We start from the raw sequence: 14,184 nt of genomic DNA, 5'->3' as shown, positions 1-14,184 counted from the left end.
AGTTGGCTTCTCACAGACTTCAGTTTATCAGTGCTCAGTGTCCCGGCAGCTGGGAAACCTCCATCTGTCCATTTTGTCCAATCTTCTGTTTGGTTCAGTACCCCCCTACCAAACGTATTAGCCATTATTTTACACGGTCCCCTTGGTTCGCAGTTTGGATCGTCCCTCCTGCTCTTACTATTTTTACTACCCATTTTTTAAGTGTTTAAGAAGGAGGAAAAAAATATCTAAAATCTTCTAACAATGTTCCTCACTTTCACAACCACACAGCTTTCATGCTGGAGCTAATCTCCTGTTCAGTAAATGAGTCAAGCACATAATACTCTCATATCTTGCCTTAACTGTCACGAGCACATTGCTTTAACAAATGTCTCTCATATGCTAGTGTTCTATTTAACCGGTATTTAGATATCTACATTAGTCCTATTTAACAGCATATTCTGAATAGTACTCTTCTTTCATAACTCCAAGCACATAATAACGTTATACATCAAACTCTACTGATGACACATGTTATCCTCATGTAATCTAAAGTCATGTTTACCTCAGAGACATGTTATTCTCGTTACTAACGAGAGATGTTATCCTTTGAGACATGTTACGTATGAGATTTCCGAGACATGTTATCCTCTAACTTTAGACCCAACGGCGGTGTTGGACAGACCTCTAGATAACGTTACAGATCGAAAAACTCAGCTCACAGAACTGTTTGGGGCATTCATTCACCTCTTTCACACATGAGCCAATCCCCTAGCAACATTTAATTATCTTATTATCCAAATTTCAATCAACTTATTATCCATATTTCAATCTTGTTATCCAAATTTCAATCAGCTTAATATCCAAATTTCAATCAATCTTATTATCCAATCAGCTTAATATCCAAATTTCAATCAATCTTATTATCTCATTTCAGTCAGCTTAATATGTCATATTTCACAATCACACAACACATCCACATTCTAGTACTATTCCCAAACATACTCTGTAATCTCCTCATTACCCCATGTGCATCGTCAACGATTCTTGTCGTTACTTGCTATGCACCATACGTATCGTCAACGGTTTTCTTGCCGCTACTTGTATTCAAAAATACCTTGTGTTATTTTGTAGTGGCTGCAGACCACATAGATATTTCTCTTATAAATGCCCACAGACAGCTTTCAGCGGGGCTTTCCATGGTACTGTTACACCATCACTCCTAAAACTAGTGACTAGTATTTTCTCTATAAGACTATGGGTACCTTTTTATGCGTTACTCGCTTTAATTGTATTTTCTATCTTTTTTTCTATCTTTTTTTTTTTATACAGATTCATTTCAATTGACTTACTGAAATTCAGAAGACATGTCCCTCAGAGGTTCGCGGATCAGGTATCTTCCCCCGGGTAGCTCTCAGTAAAAGTCTGGTCTGGGCGGGTCCACGTCGTCTTTGATCAGACAGGAATTTCCCTTACCCTTTCCCACTAGGGAATGCGGCACAAGTGTCTCCCTCACAGACCTTCACTGGGATGCTCCACAGGTGGAATCACTGACACAGTTCGTGACGTCAAATCGTTGTGGAAATTCTTACACATGGACTCTCGAAGTCAATCTTAAATTTATCATAGTTTGTCAGCGCGCTGGAGAGGTTCCAACCAACTCAATGCACCATAGTACACGTCTGTCAGAAGCTCCCCTGGGGCAATCCCAGCAGTTGTCTTATATACGGCTATACAAAGACAAGTTGGTTTTGCATGATTTAGCATAATTAATTATTCATTACCGTTTTGTTTCATCCACGTGACCGACCAAAACTGGTCCATAACATGTGACAGACCAATACCTCACGAGGCTTCTTCTCTCTAAGCTGAGACCTTGAAACTGAGATATCTTTCTCCTCACGTTCTCAAAACAAGGTCTGGGCGTACTGCCAAATTGCAGATACTGATAAGTGAGGATTTGTCAGATTTGCATAAACACAGAAATTGATTATTAGAACAGCACATTCATAGAAAAGCATCAACTTTAACATTTCCATCACAATATTTATTAACATAAACTTAACTTTTTGGTAGCTGTTCAATAGACAACTTTCCAAGTCACATTTTATTTTATAGTGCCTGACAAAATTGCATACAGTTTAAAAAAATTATGTTGTGACTATTGTAATTGGCTCTAAGGAAAACAAGTCCCTTACCCCCAAAAAACAGGCTTCTGGCAAACTGTCGCAAATTTGCGGAAAACTCATTTTTTCACATGCAAATTAGTTTGGCAAACTGTTGCAGTAAATTTGCAGCAACTTGTGAACTTCTGGCAAACAATTCTGGAAAACATTCTACTGTTTGCTGCAAACTCAGTATGAATATGCAAATTAGATCTGGTTTTTGGTTAATGTGTGTTAACATTGAAATATATCTACAAACCAAATCACATAACTTTAAATGAACTTATTTCTTAGAGAAAAAACTAAAATATAAATGTAGTAAATATACAAAAAATTTATTCAATGTCTTAACAGAAAAGTAAATCCAATACAACTTGAAATCATCAGCATGGTAATACATAAATTGTTTACTTTGCATAAGAGAAATGTGATCACTATGGGGATGTTGACCTTAGGGTGTTTAAAGGGGCAACTACAACATTATTTACACGAGCCAAGTGATAACTGAGCAACATAATTAACAAAATGTAAATAATTAAAACAAAAAATAAATCAAACCCAGTTCAGAACTATTGCCCTTTTGAGTGAACTTTGAAGATAGCGGAAGTCCTTCATCCAAAGCTTGTTGAATGCATGCACTGAAACAATCAGAAAACATAGAAAACCAAATTAGGATAAAATTGTTTTTATTTTGGCATCTTAAAAGGGAGAAATTGAGATATGCCTAATATGGCAAATACATTTTTCCAAAATGAATTATTGTTACACAAAAAACATGATGGGTTAAAAATAACCCAATTTGGGTCACTTCGACAACCCAGCGCTGGGTCAATATTGGACAAACACAGCATTGGGTTGTGCTTCTAACCCAGCGCCTTGGGCCCCCACAACAGTGGTAGGCCTGATCACCGACAACGATGAGACAGCCTATAGGGAGGCGGTCCGAGACCTGGCTGTGTGGTGACAGGATAACAACCTCTCCCTCAACGGGATCAAGACAAAGGAGATGATTGTGGACTACAGGAAAAAAAGAGGACTGAGCACGGCCCCATTCTCATCGACGGGGCTGTAGTGGAGCAGGTCGTGAGCTTCAAGTTCCTTGGTGTCCACATCACCAACAAACTATCATCGTCCAAACACACCAAGACAGTCGTGAAGAGGGCACGACAAAGCCTATTCCCCCTCAGGAGACTTAAAAGATTTGGCATGGGTCCTCAGATCCTCAAAAAGTTATACAGCTGCACCATCAAGAGCATCCTGACTGGTTGCATCACTGCCTTGTATGGCAACTGCTCGTCCTCCGACCGCAAGGCACTACAGAGGGTAGTGCGTATGGCCCAGTACATCACTGGGACCAAGCTTCCTGCCATCCAGGACCTCTATACCAGGCGGTGTCAGAGGAAGGCCCCCAAAATTGTCAAAGACTCCAGCCACCCTAGTCATAGACTGTTCTCTCTGCTACCGCGCGGCAAGCGGTACCGGAGCGCCAAGTCTAGGTCCAAAAGGCTTCGCAAGAGCTTCTACCCCCAAGCCATAAGACTCCTGAACAGCTAATCATTGCTACCCGGACTATTTGCACTGCCCCCCCACCCCCACCCCCCTCTTTTACACTGCTGCTACTCTGTTAATTATTTATGCATAGTCACTTTAACTCTACCCACATGTACATATTACCTCAATTACCTCGACTAGCCGGTGCCCCCGCACATTGACTCTGCACCTGTCACGAGTTGCTAAGCCAGAACCCAGAAGCAGACCAGGACAAGGTAAGTTGAAACGAAGGTGAGTGTTTATTTACAATTTCAAGAGTGATGCTGAATAATCCAGGGAACAGAGCGGGCGGCGTTGATTAGTTGTTGGGGGTGCAGTGGTTGATCCCATCCTGGGTCGGCAGCCGCCGACCACCAGGCAGAGGTTGGATGAAGGTTCCGGACGGGTGACTGCAGATGGAACAAAACGGGGGTAAGTAAGCAACAAACCAACAAGGTGCAAAAACAACAAAACTAACGCTAGGCTCTAAGACTGATACTCTGGTAAACCTACTGTTCATGGCTAACGATCCGGCAGGGAATGGATGTTAGGCCAGAGCCTAAGAAGGGTGATGATCAGGACCAGGTGTGCAGATTGCTGATGGGATGCAGGTGCGGAAATCAAGAGAGCTCCCCGGAGCGTTCCAGAACCCTCGGGAAACTGGAGATCCCGAACATAAAAACTAGTCCACCGACAGGACCCGACTCAGACTGCCGGGATCGTTACAGTACCCCCTCCGACGAAACGCCACCGGGCGGACTCCCCGGAGCGCCAGGATGGAGGCGGTAGAAGTCACTGATGAGGTCAGCATCTAGGACCTGTCGCCGCGGAATCCAACTCCTCTCTTCAGGACCATACCCCTCCCAGTCCACGAGATACTGGAAACCCCGGCCCCGCCGTCTGGAATCCATGATGCGACGCACCGTGTAGGCAGGACCACCTCCGATCATCCGAGGAGGAGGAGGAGGAGGCGGAGGAGGCAACAGAGGACTGAGGAAAACAGGCTTGAGGCAGGAGACATGAAAGGTGGGATGGACTCTGAGCGTCCTCGGGAGTTTGAGTCGAACTGCCACCGGATTGATCACCTTCTCCACCACAAACGGACCAATGAACTTGGTAACAACTTCCTAGACTCAGTCCGTAGAGGAAGATCCCGTGTGGCCAACCAGACCCTATCTCCGATGGTGTAGGTGGGAGCGGGGATCCGGCGACGATTCGCCTGGAGCTGATACCGGTCCGAAACTCTAAGGAGTGCTTTTCTGGCCCGATGCCAGGTCCGGTGGCAACGACGAATATGGACCTGAACAGAAGGCACTGAGAGCTCCTTCTCCTGAGAAGGGAACAAGGGAGGTTGGTAGCCATACAGGCACTGGAAGGGAGACATCCCAGTGGCAGATGTAGGGAGAGTATTGTGGGCATACTCAACCCAAGGCAACTGAGAGACCCAGGAGGTGGGGTTGGAAGAGGCCAGGCAGCGTAGCGTGGATTCCATCTTCTGGTTGGCTCTCTCCGCCTGACCATTAGATTGGGGGTGAAAACCAGATGTGAGACTGACTGTAGCTCCAATGGCCAAACAGAAGGACTTCCAGACAGCAGAGGTAAACTGAGGGCCACGGTCGGAAAACGATATCACTGGGCAACCCGTGGACCCTGAAAACCTCCCTAACCAGGATCTCGGACGTCTCCGAGGCAGAGGGAAGCTTGGCAATTGGCACAAAGTGGGCGAACTTGCTGAATCTGTCCACGATAGTCAGAACGACCGTGTTCCCCTCAGAAGCGGGCAACCCAGTGACAAAGTCCAGGGCCAGATGCGACCAGGGTCGCGGGGAATAGGAAGAGGGTGAAGTAGTCCAGAGCTGGGCCGATTGGTACTCTTGTTCTGCGCACACACTGGACAGGCAGCAACATAACCCCGAGTATCCTCGGCCATGGCAGGCCACCAAAAACGTCTGCGAAGAAACGCCATTGTCCGAGCCACGCCAGGGTGACAAGCCATCTTGCTGGCGTGGGACCATTTGAGGACAGCAGGACGAACCGACTCAGGCACAAACAACCGACCGGGTGGACCGTTACCGGGACCGGGCTGAGTCCGAGGGGCCGCCAGCACCTCCTCCTCAATCTTCCACATAACTGCTCCCACGACGCAGTTCCGGGGGAGAATTGTCTCGGTCTTGGACCCACTCTCCTCCGTCTTGGAGAACATCCGGGACAAGGCGTCCGCCTTGCCGTTCTTAGATCCAGGTCGGAACGTCAGGGAAAACTTGAATCGTCCGAAAAACAACGCCCACCTGGCCTGACGGGGAGTTGAGGCGTTTAGCCGATTGCACGTAAGCAAGATTCTTGTGGTCAGTCCAGACAATAAACGGTTGCTCCGCCCCCTCCAACCAGTGGCGCCACTCCTCCAAGGCAAGTTTCACCGCGAGAAGCTCCCGGTTACCCACATCGTAATTCCTCTCCGCAGGCGAAAGGCGACGAGAGTAGTAGGCGCAGGGATGGAGTTTACTGTCCGTGGAGCATCGCTGCGACAGGATGGCGCCAACTCCCACATCAGACGCGGTCCACTTCAACGACGAACTGACGGGCCGTGTCCGGTTGAGAGAGAATCGGTGCGTTGGTGAATCGCCTCTTCAAATCCAGAAACGCTCGATCCGCCTCCGGATTCCACTTGTAGGTCCTGATACTGGAAGTCAAGGCAGTTAACGGAGCGGCCACACGGCTGTAATCCCGGATGAATCTGCGGTAGAAATTCGCAAACCCCAAAAATCTCTGGAGCTGCAATCTCGTACCGGGCTGGGCCCATTCCAGAACCGCTCTAACCTTCTCCTGGTCCATCCTAATCTCTCCCCGGGAGATGATGTACCCGAGAAAGGATGTCGTGTGGGCGTGAAACTCGCACTTCTCGGCCTTCACGAACAGGCGATTCTCCAACAATCGCTGCAGAACCTGCCGGACATGCTGGACGTGGTCGGAAGGTTCCTTCGAGAAGATCAGAATGTCATCCAGGTAAACAAACACAAAGAGACCGATCATATCTCTCAGGACGTCGTTCACCATACTCTGGAATACCGGCTGGAGCATTGGTCAGTCCAAACGGCATCACCTGATACTCGAAGTGACCCATCGGTGTATTGAAACCCGTCAACCACTCGTCCCCCTCTCTGATCCGGACCATGTGATACGCATTGCGTAGGTCTAGCTTGGTGAACACCGTAGCACCCTGTAAGGAGTCGAAGGCAGAACTCATCAAGGGCAGGGGATACTTGTTCTTGACCGTGATGTCATTCAACCCCCGATAATCAATACACGGTCGAAGAGAGCCATCCTTCTTACCCACAAAGAAGAATCCTGCCCCCAGGGGGTGATGACGAGGGACGAACGAGACCAGCAGCTAGGGACTCCTTGATGTAGGTCTCCAAAGCCTCACGTTCAGGTCGGGAGATACTGTATAACCTTCCCTTGGGGTAGACAGCTCCAGGGAACAGGTTGATGGCACAATCATATGGTCGGTGGGGAGGGAGTGACAGAGCCTTCTGCTTACTGAAAACTTCCCCAAATCGTGATATGTCTCGGGAACCAGGGATAAATCTGGGGTTTAGCCTCAATCACCTGACTGGGAACTGAATGGGGGCAGGCAGTCTTGAGACAGTTAGCATGACAATCAAGGCTCCAACTCGTTACCTTGCCCGTCACCCAATCGAACGTGGGATTGTGTTCCTTCAGCCAGGGGTATCCAAGGACCAGAGGAACATGGGAAGACGGCAGAATGAAGAATGAAATCATCTCAGAATGATTCCCCGACAACCGCATCTTAACCGGTTCAGTCCTCATCGTGATACGTGCCAGACTACTGCCGTCCAGAGTGGTAGCTTCAATGGCTTCCGGCAATTGCTCCTTGGAAAGCCCCAGCTGTTCCACCAACTCGGCATCTAGAAAGCTTCCATCGGCACCTGAATCGATAAAAGCGTTAATCGCTAAGCTCTGATTCCTGTTCATAAGGGTAGCCGGGAAACGGGGTCTGACAGAGGTATTGAGAGGTCGAAACTGGCTCGCTAAAAAGTCCTCCCAACTTTAGCGAGCCGCGCAGTTTGACGACCCGACTGGAACCTGAGAAGCTGATCGGTTGGACGGAACCCATTGCTTCTCCCTCCTTCGCTCTCGGACTCGATTATCCACCCGAATAGACAAGGCTACCAAGCTGTCCAGGTCACTAGGCTCCGGATAGGAGATCAACTCATCCTTGAGCTGCTCCGACAGACCCTGGTAAAAGGCCGCTTGCAGAGCCTCCTCATTCCACCCACTCTCCACAGCCAACGTCTTGAACTCGATCACGAAGTCGGCCACGCTGCGAGTTCCTTGGCGAAGCGAAAACAGGCGCCTAGCTGCGTCCCCTCCCTCGGACGGAATGGTCGAAGAGCTTCCTCATCTCGGCCGTGAACCCCTGGTATGAAGCCATGCAGGGATCCTGTCGTTCCCAAACGGCTGAAGCCCACTCCAGCGCTCGACCACGCAGCAACTCAATCACAAAGGCTATCCTAGCCTTGTCTGTGGCATAAGAGTAGGGCTGTAGATCGAACACTAATCCACACTGCATAAGGAAGGAACGGCATCTTCCCAGCTCCCCCTCATATTTATCCGGCGTCGGAACCTTGGGCTCACGGAAGGACACAGCTTCAGAAGCGGCAGGCGAGATGGGTGAAACCGGTAGTGGATCCTCCACCGGACACTTGCGTTGGTTCTGGACCTCCGTCAGACCGGTAGAAAGGTTCCGAACTGACAACGCGATCTCCTGTAGTACCGTGCTATGATGGCCCAACATCTTCTCCTGCTGGGTAATGGCATGGCGAACAGAGTCCAGGTCCGCTGGGTTCATTACTGGCCGGATCGTTCTGTCACGAGTTGCTAAGCCAGAACCCAGAAGCAGACCAGGACAAGGTAAGTTGAAACGAAGGTGAGTGTTTATTTACAATTTCAAGAGTGATGCTGAATAATCCAGGGAACAGAGCGGGCGGCGTTGATTAGTTGTTGGGGGTGCAGTGGTTGATCCCATCCTGGGTCGGCAGCCGCCCGACCACCAGGCAGAGGTTGGATGAAGGTTCCGGACGGGTGACTGCAGATGGAACAAAACGGGGGTAAGTAAGCAACAAACCAACAAGGTGCAAAAACAACAAAACTAACGCTAGGCTCTAAGACTGATACTCTGGTAAACCTACTGTTCATGGCTAACGATCCGGCAGGGAATGGATGTTAGGCCAGAGCCTAAGAAGGGTGATGATCAGGACCAGGTGTGCAGATTGCTGATGGGATGCAGGTGCGGAAATCAAGAGAGCTCCCCGGAGCGTTCCAGAACCCTCGGGAAACTGGAGATCCCGAACATAAAAACTAGTCCACCGACAGGACCCGACTCAGACTGCCGGGATCGTTACAGCACCGGTACCCCCCTGTATATAGCCTACCTACTGTTATTTTATTTTACTGCTGCTCTTTAGTTATTTGCTTTTAAAAAAATCTTTAAACAATGCATTGTTGGTTAAGGGCTTGTAAGTAAGCATTTCACTGTAATGTCTACACCTGTTGTATTCGGCGCATGTGGCAAATAACATTTGATTTGATTTGCGTTGAGCGCTAGAACCAGCTGCTGGGTAAATTAGACTATATTACTGACATAAACCCAGCACATTGGGTTGGGGGATTGACCCAGCAGCTGGGTAATTTTTTATGTAATCCTTGGGTTATTTTCAGTGTCATCCTAATTTAAATGTTGCTTATATATGCTTATATATTTTTTCCTTCTCTACCATCACACCCCCTCCCTTTCCTACACACACAATCAAGATACAATGTTGAATGTAAAATAATTAATTTGTATTGCATTTCAGAACATCTCCTGAGTGGCGCAGTGGTCTAAGGCACCTAGAGATCCTGGTTCGAATCCAGGCTCTGTCGCAGCCGGCCGCGACCGGGAGACTCATGGGCGGCGCACAATTGGCCCAGCGTCGTCCAGGGTAGGGGAGGGAATGGCCGGCAGGGATGTAGCTCAGTTGATAGAGCAGTTTGCAACGCCAGGGTTGTGGGTTCGATTTCCATGGGGGGCCAGTATGAAAAATAAAAAAAATATGTATTCACTAACTGTAAGTCGCTCTGGATAAGAGCGTCTGCTAAATGACTAAAATGTAAATGTAAACATCAGAGAATTGTCCACAATGTACAATACATACATTTTTTTAAAATAGCAAATTGAAACAAAACCCTATTGTCTAAGTATGTGTTATTTCATAAGATAGGACAGATTATTCAAATGTTTTATATTTCATGAACCAAACATCAGACTAAAGCCTCAGCTGAACTTTATGTGCACACTCAGATTGCAATTGTAGAAAAACAAAGTGTGTGTGTGACACTGTCTGTCTTAAGTGGTATTAACACAGATCTGTCTATCAGACAGTGCCAGAGCTAATCAATAGATATTCACATTCACTGACACACTTCAGCTATCTTAGGCGACAGCACACACACACACATATGCTGTTTTGCCATACAATAATGGTCTATATTTTGGTCGAGTCAAAACATTGTAAAATATTACATTTGAAGGTCACTCTACTAATGACTATTTCATTCATAAAGCACTTTTCACAATCCCCAAAATGTAACATTTTAATTGAAAATAAATTGTTGTGATAGAATGAAAGTGTACCAGAACGCGCTTCAGCCCAGCTTGAACAAAACATTTCATTATATATAAAAAGCATAGAAATATTTAAAGATTTATGTGCAACAGTAGTTGAACTAAAGGCAAACAAGCACATACCGTACAGGTGGCAAAAAGTTGGCACAAATGCATTAAAACAAACTAAAAGTCAATTTAACAGAGCTATAAATAGTGCCTTAAGAGTATTGTCGAAATGTGTCTTCCGCATTTAATCCAACACCTCTGAATCAGAGAGCCACTAATGGCTCATCCATCCATTGATCTATTAATTCACAGGAACAAAACACTGCCTCCTGTCACTTCTCACACTACATACAAGAGTAGATACTTATCCACTATTGTTCAGTCGAAAAAAAGACATGCTCGCAACAGTCTTACTGCAGGGTATTCTGTTCCTAGCAGCTGATACACCGTGGTCTGTAGGAATTCCCATGCTGGGGCACAGTCTGGAAAAGTTGATATCAAACACATAATAGGACTTGAAGCACACATCCAGTGCCCCAAGCAATGCACCTTGCTCCAATGCCTGTCCACTAATGACTGTAAAGAACTGTGAGCAGTCCCCAAGAGTCAACACAAATGGGTAGGGTCTGGTCACCTCCGCCTGGCGTAGGTACTCAACCATGCTGTTAGATAGAAATCATTTGATTTTACTTGTGCAAAGCATGGAGGCACACTGACAATGCAATCACACACCATTTATTTTTGATACTATATAGCCATTTACATCAATATAAAACACCCAATCCCTGTTTGATGTCTACATCTTCCATTAATTTGGGGCTGTTACACACCAATGTCTTGGAGTGTGCAGTTATGCATAACATATTTTGGAATGCTGTTCCTTTCATTCAAGGTTTACAAATGCTATAATCTAATTTCCCCATCAATCTCCCTATGCCTATCCATTATTTAAATTTACAGGCTACAAGTCAATGAAGGACTTTCTGGTCTCTTCAAAGCTGGGTCGGAATGTCTTCCTGCCAATCTTGTAGACTTGTGTTGGGAGGACCTCTGGCAGAAGTCTTAAAGCGATATCACCTTGTGTATCTGGAGAGAAGAATGTTTAGTGAATAACTTCATTGTTTCAGGCTAAAAATGAATGCGCATCTGAGGCACCACCAGCAGGGTCATTTCAAACTATACCTGCACTTCAAAGAAAAAATATTGGGCCTGGTTCTCTCAGCTGGCGAAGCAAAGTTTTTTGTCCTTGAAGACCACGATCCAGTTCTCAGTGAGTTTCCCCGAGCAGTCCGGGTTCAAAATGGAGAAGTCCTGTGCAATCTGTAGTAAAGCAGACAAACAATTCCTTTTCCATTGCAGTTCATCGTTAGTCTGGCTAACGCCTAACTCTCAAAGTCCTCCTGACCTCAGTCTGGAATGGCTCTTTGATGTTGTCGGCACAATGCGTCGATAATTAAGGGGGCTGTGCTTTTACTGGTTGGCGCTCCTCTGTCTTTCTCACTCAAACACCCACAAGCACAGCTTGTTTATTTTTTAAAACCAATTAAACCCCATCGCACAATTTATGAGTGAATATTGCGTTAACAAACAGCCTCCTTTCCAGACCAGTGTGGTCACAGCTCTCCCTGCGCTGTGAGTCACGTCAGCCAGGCTAGTTAAATCAGAGCAAACAGAATCAAATTCAAGTCTAACGTTTTTGTAAAAAATTTAACCCACCATGCTTAGAGTATCCAGCAGACGCGGATACTCTCTGACTATCTCGACCCCATTCTGTCTGGTCCACTGAGCCCTCTGGATCGCGGTCTCCTTCATGTACTCTGCAACTTGGTTTGCCGGCCAGATGTTGTTCTTCAGCCACTAGGCACATCTAGGCTGCCCTCTCACGTTTGACTGTTGTGAGCACAATGAGTTAAAATTCCTTTTTAACAATCAGTTTTCAAAATACACAAATCTTTCAACATGTAGCTGGCAAGACCCGGCTACTGCTCAAGCTTGGTGTGTCGCTTGGTGTGTCAGTGTTTCTAAATTACATTTCACGAGGGAAGGGTTGATAAGCCAGGTCAAATGGTTGAACAAAGGCAAGGGAGTGAGGAAAGAGCTAAATGAATAGGGGTGGCAGTAGTAGGGCCTGCTCCAGGCATAAGCGATCACTTAGGGCCCCAGGAACTCAGTCGGGTCTCAACTTATTGTTGAGTTAGAATAGTAGCATACACAAGGTGCAAGTTCAACATGTGGTTGTGCATCAGAGCAATTCCATAGTAAGGTCAACCTGAGCATGAACAAACTAAATAGCTAATTTCTTAATTAAACTACTTTCATATTTACCTTGAATGTGTGTATTTTGAAGTAAAGACTACATTTGGCATTTATATTTGCCTAATTGAATGTTCTTGTTACTACAAAGTAGGATACAAAGTCCCAAAATAAGGCTTTTCAGAGAACCAGATTTCATAGCTTTTGGCAATGGCTCACAGAACTTGTTTTGGTACTCGCATCTGTCCCCCTGTGTTTCTGACCAAGTCAGAAGGTTAATGAAACAATATAAAATAAATTTTTGTTCATTGAGTGCTAGTACAGAATTCTACAGTCTAGTGAAGATAGAATACTGATTTGTGTGTATCAATCCCTGATTCTAGGGTTAGAGGTATACACTGAGTCTACAAAACATTAAGAACACCTGCTCTTTCCATGACATACACTGACCAGGTGAATCCAGGTGAAAGCCATGATCCCTTATTGATGTCACTTATTAAATCCACTTCAAAGCAGTGTAGATGAAGGGGAGGAGACAGGTTAAATAAGTATTTTTAAGCCTTGAGACGTGGATTGTGTATGTGTGCCATTCAAAGGGTGAATAAGCAAGACAAAAAAACATTTTATATTTGAAATAAAACAGTCATTAATGATCTAGAATGATATTACTAAAACGTTGTACATTTGAAATGGAGTGCAGTGTCATTTGCTGTCTGTCTTTTGGGATCTTGTCACATCCATAACGCAGAATGTCACATCCATAACAACATTTTCCTCTAGTGTTATTATAAAAGTGCAAATATTTCTATAATTGTTGAGGTATTCAGCACTCTAATTTGCAATGAAAATAGAGTTTTCAAATAAAGAGTTAAAAAATGCATTTCTTAGCACATTTGTGCATTTATGGTTGGTTAAGACGGGAGTGCACTTTGATAGCCTATGCAATAACTATTCAAGATACTGGTGATTTCTTGGTTCTTTTGAGGTACACTGCATTTTCAGATGACAACAAAAGTATTATGATGAAGTTTGGTGAAGAAGTCTTTAATATATAAACACGTATTTTGCACATCGTCACATCCATAACGGTCAATGTCACATCCATAACGGTCCATTTTCCTCTCCAAAGTATATATGAGAATTTTTTGATTTTCATCATTGTTGTTTTTGTGTGTAGCCAAGCCTTAATTTCAAAGGGTCTATTAAAATTGTATCTTTAGACTTTAAGATTCAGACTTTTTCAGATGTGTCCATTCTCCCAAAAATGCCTGTCCAATTCCGTCACATCCATAAGTTTTGTTGTTCCGTTACTTCAAAGTGGTATTACTTAGAATTTTGTAATTTTGTGTCTACACTTCCCCTATAGGGTTCTATAAATATACACATTAACATTTTCATTCATGCCTGATAAGTCAATTCTGTGAGACATTTTGTTTCTCATATTATGTGCAAATGTCACATCCATAACGCTGGAATTGCCCATCAGCAGTTCTCTTTTTATGTCAGTCACTCAATTAACCATGTCATCTAACCATTTTTTTATTGGTAAATTAGTCTAGCCAGCTATCTAAACTTGTAGTAATC

General features: G+C 45.3%; 1 long non-coding RNA gene across 2 annotated transcripts; it reads right to left on the bottom strand.

Moving 5' to 3' along the window:
• Positions 1-10,315: 10,315 nt before the first annotated feature.
• On the bottom strand, positions 10,316-12,246 carry LOC121574466. 2 transcript variants are annotated; one of them, XR_006002210.1, is made up of 3 exons: positions 12,064-12,246; positions 11,530-11,667; positions 10,316-11,433 (listed from the first exon to the last, which is right to left on the bottom strand). It is a non-coding gene; the product is annotated as an uncharacterized LOC121574466 (long non-coding RNA). The 2 variants fall into 2 exon arrangements; XR_006002211.2 differs by lacking the exon at positions 12,064-12,246 and adding an exon at positions 11,753-11,846.
• Positions 12,247-14,184: the final 1,938 nt, after the last annotated feature.

The sequence above is a fragment of the Coregonus clupeaformis genome, chromosome 9 (assembly GCF_020615455.1).
Source record: "Coregonus clupeaformis isolate EN_2021a chromosome 9, ASM2061545v1, whole genome shotgun sequence".
NCBI lineage: Eukaryota > Metazoa > Chordata > Actinopteri > Salmoniformes > Salmonidae > Coregonus > Coregonus clupeaformis.
This window is presented reverse-complemented; position numbering and strand designations above follow the sequence as displayed.